The 7,580-nt window shown below is 38.4% G+C and overlaps 1 protein-coding gene across 4 annotated transcripts in view; it reads right to left on the minus strand.

Annotated features, from left to right (window-relative positions):
- The window catches only part of SLIT2 (slit guidance ligand 2), a 322,457-nt gene that overhangs the window by 277,082 nt on the left and 37,795 nt on the right, over positions 1–7,580 (minus strand). The window lies entirely within an intron of this gene.

A 7,580-nucleotide genomic window follows, 5' to 3' on the forward strand; every position in this document is an offset into this window, starting at 1 on the left:
GCACCCCCTGCTCCTCAGGGACCAAGACAGACCAGATTAGGAGGGTCAGAGGAGCAACTATACATTGACTGAACTGCCTCTTCCCAGGACAGCACCTCACCACACAGAGAGGTCTCTCCTGAGCCTCTGGTTCCTCCAGTGGGAAAAGAGAACCAGGCGGGGGAAGCCAGTCTCCCCCAGCACTGTGGGTTGCTTTACAGGAGCCCGTACTCTGATCTCACACCACGGGGACTGCAGTGGAATCTGCAGGGCCCCATGCTGGAAATCTGAGTGTGATAGAGAAGAAGGGAGGACTGGCCACAACCCTCAGGGCTGGTACACAGATCTTGTCAGGCCAAGTTCCTCTCTGCAGTGCCCAAGTATTGATCCCAACCAGCAGCTTTGCTCATCTTCAGAATCAAGTTAGGGATGCACTATGACCACGGAATTTGGTGGGGTGCAGACCTGCCTGATTCAGATCCGCAGAGGGGTTTCGCCAGCCCTACAGCCTGGGGTGCCCATGCCAGACCAAGGTGCTGATTCATAGCCCCACCCACTGTGGAGGTTGCCTTCTTGCTCCATCCGACCAGAAGAGCTGGTGACAACTTCTGGAAGCTGTGTGGTCTCACAGCACTTGAGCCAAAAGGTGAGTGGGCAGGGCTGATAGACCCCGGAGCAAAGCCAGTGGCCCTGTTTGGTCAGGGAACTTGGATTGTGGGTCAGCTTGAGTTAAGACAACAAACAGAGTTTTAGCAGTTTTAGAGCTGCCTCTCCCTCAGTGCCCAGACAGGGACTCTAATTTGTAGCTCTGCTCGTCACTAAATACGGCCTTCAGCCTGTCTGACCAGGAACCTAACCAGAGCACAGAAGAAGCTGTGTAGACCATTCAACATATTGTGGTACTTGAAGAGAGAAAATAGCCCATGGCTTACCCCATCTGCAGAGCAAAACCAATGGCCTCACTTGACCAAGAATTCAATGCACATTCAGGCCTCACTTGAGTCCCCAAACAATAAGCTGTTCAGGCCCTGAGCCCTGGCCTGATGCCCCTGCCAGGGCAGAGAAGCTAATTTGTAACCCCATCTAATACTGAGTATAGTACCAAGTCCCGACATTTAGTAAGCCTGACCAGAGAATCCAGGCAACAGCAGAGTCCATCCTATAGCCTCACTTGGGTAGGTAACCAAGCCAGCAGTCTTATGCAACTGTTCTCAGCCAACGGCAAATCCTCCCATCCTTGTCCTCAGAGCTGGAACAGCTGCCTCACCCAAAATGGACCATATTAGCAGGCCCCACCTGTCCAAACACATTATCAGTATACACACTCAGAAACCCAAACAGAGCTGACTGGTGACAAACTGTCTCTGGCAAAGTAAAGCTATAAAATCAGGAAGAGGATCCCCATCATTCAAATGTGCAGGTACCAACAGAAGAAATCATGTATCCAAAAAAAAATGTCAGGTAAGTACTATACCATCAAAAAAACTGACAAATCTCTAATGAATGACCCTATAGAAATGAGGATCTATGAAGTAGCAGACAAATAATTCAGAATAATCCTCTTAAGAAAGTTTTGTGAACAACAATAAAACAGACAACTAAAATTAGGAAAACAACATGGAACAAAATAAGAAGTTTGACAAGGAAATACAATCATTAAAAAAAAAAAAAATGAACTGAAGAATGCCATAGAGTTTCGAAAGCTGATTTGACTGTGCAGAAGGAAGAATCAGCAACCAGGAGGATAGGAAATTGGAAATTACCTCGTCAGAAGAGCAAAAAAGAAAAAAGAATGGAAATGAGTGATGAAAGCCTATGGGAATTATGGAACACAATGAAAAGAAACCATTTGCACTGCGGGATTTTAGAAGAAGAGAAAGAGAAAGGGACAGAGAGTATGTTTAAAGCAGTAATGGCCGAAAACGTTCCAATTCTGGGGAGAGAAATGGACTTCCAGATCCATGAGGCCAAAAGGATATGAATAAACAACCCAAACAGGGCTGCACCGAAACATAATTAAATTGTCAAATGTCAAAGACAAAGAATTTTAAAAGCAGCAAGAGAAAAGAAAGAAGTTAAATATAAGGGAATCCCAGAAACTTTTCAGGTCAGGAGAGAATGCTATGACGCATTCAAAATATTGAAAGAAGATATCTATCAACCAAGTATTCTATGCCTAGAGAAGCTGTCTTTCAGAAATGAAGGGATAAAGACTTTCTGAAACAAACAAAGGCTAAGAGAATTCATTAACATCAGACCTGCCTTATAAGAAATGCTAACGGCAGTTCATTGAGTAAAAGAACATTAATAAACATTATAAAAAACAAAAAAGTAGCATTAATCTCACCACTAATGATAAATATATAGTCATTATTAGATTCTTCAATACGGTAATAGTGGTGCATAATCCACTTACAACTCTAATTTAAAAGTTAAAAAAAATGAATAGCAAAATAACCCCAAATAGAATAATATGTTATCGGTTACACAATATAAAAAGCATGTAAATTGTAATAGCAATAACCTAAAATGTGAGAGGAGGGAAGAAGTAAGTGCAAAGTACACAAATTTTATTGAAGTTAAGTTGTTATCAGTTGAAAATAGTGTGTTATAAATTTAAGATTACATAAGCCACATGGTAACTACAAGAGAAAATCTGCACAAAAGAATATGATGAAGAAGGCATACTGATAATAAGACATTAAAACACACACACACAAAGACAAAGATAAGGACCAAGGAATAATGGATCTACAAAACAACCAGAAAACAATTAGCAAAATGTCAATTCTAAGTGTCTACCTTTCAATAATTACTTTAAATATAAATGGATTAAAGTCTCCAATTAAAAGACACAGAATGGTGGAATGGATTAAAAAAAGAAAAGATTAACAATATGCCACCTATAAGAGACTCACTTGTGCTTTAAATGGTAACCACACACACACACACACAAAGCAGAGGTAGCTATACTTATACCAGACAAAACAGATTTTAAACTAAAAATGGCAAAAAGAAACCTACTTATAAAAAGGTGGGAAAAGAAAGCCTTGATCCAAGAGAGAAAAAAAATGTGGCATTCTGAAAATCAAGATATATTAATAGTAAACCACTTTCAAGGACAATTACAAGAGCTTCTGATTACACATAACAATGCTGTGTGTACACACTGCTGAGCTGCCGTTTTTGCATTAGCAGAGAAGAAAGGACAATTTCACACTGACACCTAGAAGTCATAAACAGAAAATTTCGAGTTTAGAAATGCTCTTCCCTTCATTCACTTTCAGATAGTTTAAATCAGTTAGATGAAATCTGCAATTTGCTTCCTTTTTCAGAGTTTAAATTCAGTTAAACATATCAAAAGAAAGTTCCCGTTTGTTCAGTTCACAGATATTCTATCACACTGAGGAAGACTGGTGTGACAGCACAAAAGAAAGCTTTGCATTTAGGCAGCTAGTGCACAATATTGTTTACATCCACAAAGCCGAGCATTTAATAAAAATTGGATAACGGTAACTTCCTGAGGCTTACTTAGTATCTATAGTCTAGCATCACGGAGTGGAATACAAGGGCGCAGTGGGGTTGTTTACATGTCAATCACTTGTCGGTTTCACAGGTTCTCTACAAATACCCCTTGTACTCGGAAACTTCTTTATCAATCACTGTAAATAGAATTTTTAAACAGCAAAAGACACTTTTTCTACAACTACTAAATTAAATCACCAGCAGACACAAAAGAAAAGGTAGTGCCATGGTAACTTTTGTGCAACTGAAAAATTACATTTTTTAAACTTGTTCCCAGTTCAGGTCATTGGTTTACTTTTGGTTTTATTCTCTTTGTTTAATGCAACGTTCTACTCTCCACATCTTAAACATTTTTCATTATTATAAAAGAAGCAATAAGTTAACTAATATCTCTATGTTCAAAGTGAGATAATATGAACTGTATTACCAGTTTATTCTTAAGCATAACAAGAGGTAATTAATGGACATTCATTTGGTTTCCTAATATCTCTAGAATATCTATAGTATATAAAAGGTCAGTGAACAACAATCAGTAGAAAACAAGTTTGAACGTATTACCATTTCCTAGACATTTTCTTGGATTGAATAGATTTCAGGTATGACATGGACTCTCATGCAAACAAAGTGAAAATGTAGTCTTCTCTAGAGCATTCTGCATCAAAGAACATGCTAATCTGAGCATGTAACTCTGCTAACACTTTATTTAATAATATCTCAGGTTTGTATGTGGGCAGAAGACACATGAGCTATCTTAATAGCCAATGAATCCAACTCAACTTATTTTCATGCCCACCCCTCTTATCCATGGTTTTACGTTCCTTGGTCTCAGTTGCTTTCCCTAGTCTGTTCTTTCCTTTCTACAGTGGTCTGTTAAGAAAAACCAAGCCTGTAAATTTAATTAGAGTTACTTATAACTTCGTCTCCTCAACTGAACATAGATTTCAGAGTTTTAGAAGAAAAAGGATACACAGAAAGGATCTTTCAAGTTATTTCCTTAAAATCTTGAAAATAATTTAAGATTTTCATTTTGTTCTATTTCAGTTTATTGGATTAAATAGCTTCTCAGGCAACTCAAGTAACTTTCGAGGCAAGTGGGGTGAGGACTGGATTGAATTGGCAATAGAGTAGCCCCCCTTTATCTATGAGGGGTATATTCCAAGACCCCAAGTGGATACTGAAAACTGCAGTTAGTACTAAACCCAATATTGACCATGTTTTGTTCCTATACTTATGTACATATCTTTTCCCTTAAAGGAAGCACTTTACAGCTTCTCTTGACATATCTGAATTGCCACTATCACTATCTTGTGCTTTGGGGCTATTATTAAGTAAAATATGTGAACACAAGCACTGTGATAACAGGAAAATCAGCCTGATAAGCAAGACTGCTACTAAGTGACTGATGGGTAGGGATGTGAGGAGCATATACAGCATGGAGACACTGGACAAAGGAATGATTCATGTCCCAAATGGGACAGAGCTGGATGGCCCAAGATTTCATCATGCACTCAGAATGGCATGCAATTTAAAACTCGTGCACTATTTATTTCTGTGAATTTTCATTTAACATTTTCAGACCATGGCTGGCCACAGGCAACTGAAACCGAGGGAAGTAAAACCACGGATCTATAGAATGGGGGTGGGCACTGAAAATACGCTGAGTTGGACTCGCCGTTATTAAGATCAGCTGTTGTGTCTTCTGCCATGTACCAACCCGCGTGAAGGTTTCCCCCGAAAGTCATGCACAAATCGAGAGCTGATCCCACACCGTGACCTTGCCTAAGTTAAATTAATATATTTCCATTGACATGGAAATGAAAAATTATTTACCCCAGAGGTCATCAAATTAAGATTTTTGCATACAGAGTGCTCAGAGAGGGTCCTTGGGGAGTTTTCCGGGAAAAAGGGGTCCTTAGCCGCCTTGCCTCAGAGAAATTCTGGTTAATCTATGTTATATGTTGTCATTTTGTATCAGATTCACTGTGAAATGAGTCAGTGACAGAAATATTAAAATTAGAAACATTTAATGGTTCTTGTGCAATGTCCCAACATTAGAGTAACACCAGATATCTGGCTCCAAGCCTTCTGCAAGGGTCTTTTGGGGAAAAACAGCAACTATTTATCCTAATGCCAAATTACTTTGGCCTTTCTGAGCTATTTAACGTTTGATTCCTCTTTGGGAGGATAACCACCTCAGATGTTTTAAAATTGTTTATTAAGTAGCACTTAGATAACTTTCTTCTAAATATCTCATTTCTTCAATTGATTCTCATATGATACAGGGTTGAGGCCTTTTAATACCTCAATTTTTCTCTGAATGCCTTTCAGTTTGCCAATGTCAATATTATGATGTCACTTTTTAATATGATATAGCCTATTTCACGGATCTGAGAAGATATGAATAGCAATCATGGCTTTACCTTTTACTAGCTAGGCAACTCAACCTTCAGCTTTCTCACCTGTAAACTAATATATATTATATGTATTATATATATATACACACATATAAACTATATATAAAATACCTCCTTCTTGAAAAAATGCTGCATGTGTAAGTTAAAAATCCACACACACCTCTTTGCAAAGGATAAATAACATGGGAATTTCCTTTCCCTCTTCCTTAGAATCAAAACTGAAACAAAATTAAAATCAAAACCAAACAAAAATATTCTGTAAGTGAGAATGGAGAATTTATGGGCAAAATTGATAGCCAAACATTTACTTCAATGGCCTCAGGACATAAAGCTCAAATGTATGAAACAAAACAGTGGAGGATAAGGCTTTTGTATATTTACCTGGCTTTATACAGAGCCCAGCATATGGGTGCTTTCTAAAGCCAAAAAAATGATGATGATGATGATGATGATGATGATGATGATGATGATGATAAGCATCATGTACATTTCTGTGAAATTCAGGGAAGTGCATTTAAATAACAAATGCGAACAATATCAAATTGTAAGAAAAAAAAAAGAAAAAGGATCTGGATTCCTGAAACAGGTGTAGACCAGGCAGCACAGAGTCACAGAAGGACCTTCACCTGGGGAGCCTGGACCCATAAGCCACCATGGAGGCTCCCCGTCTACAGGCTGAATAACCTGGGGCAGCTCACATGACATCTCTGGCACCTCTTTTCTCATCTAAGTGTCTGAGGTCCTTTCCAGCATGGACATCATCCTTTCGCTCTAATATGAAAAATGAAAGTCATTAATACATCTGTGCCTCTCGTTCTTCATACAAAAGAGTAAGATGTATGCATAAGGAAAAAAAGCCAGAAATGATTCTAAACCCTGAAACAACAGTAGTGCTTTTGCCTCCACGATTCTATTTCACGCTACTATAGGGTTAACCTTACTTAACAACCATTAGTGCCTCAATTAATCAAAAGGTTCAGGAAATTGGCCTTCTTTTGGTTTATAAAAGCTTTGTTCAAAATGTTTAAATCTTATTCTCTACCTAAAGCCATCATGCTATACAACAGCTATGAAATTTCATTTCAAATATGTCTTTATATATCCTTTTTTATATGTCCTCTTTATATGTCCTTCTCTTTTTTCTAACAGTATCACTCCAAATTAGGACTTTGGACCATGGCAATATTTTGTGACTAGTCTCTAGTCTTCAAGTCTCTCTTTACTTTGACTTACAGTCACAACCTTCCCAGAGAATTATCTTAACCAGATGACTGCTGCCTGCCAGATAAAGTCTGAATGAAATTCTTAGCCTAGCATTTCAGATCCTTTAACATGATTTCAATTTACAGTTCTCTACTTAATTCCATACCACAAATGTATGAAATTTTTCTTAGTCAATAAACATATCTTTTAACTATTTCAACTAATGTCATTCTCTTTATATAAACACCTTTTTTTCCCCTCTGCCATGCTTTTGGAAACTACAGAGATCCTCTTAAAATGAATCTGTGTTGTCTTCCTATATACTCAGTCAGAAGCACTTTTTACTCCTCTAGAGCCCTGTAACACCCACAGGACTCAGCATCGTTCCGGGCACTGATGAAAAGCTCCATCGCTGTATCATTACTCAATCACGTGTTGTGGCTGCTTACAGCAGACATT

Source organism: Pteropus medius, unplaced genomic scaffold (genome assembly GCF_902729225.1).
Source record: "Pteropus medius unplaced genomic scaffold, Ma_sr-lr_union100, whole genome shotgun sequence".
In the NCBI taxonomy this organism is placed as follows: domain Eukaryota; kingdom Metazoa; phylum Chordata; class Mammalia; order Chiroptera; family Pteropodidae; genus Pteropus; species Pteropus medius.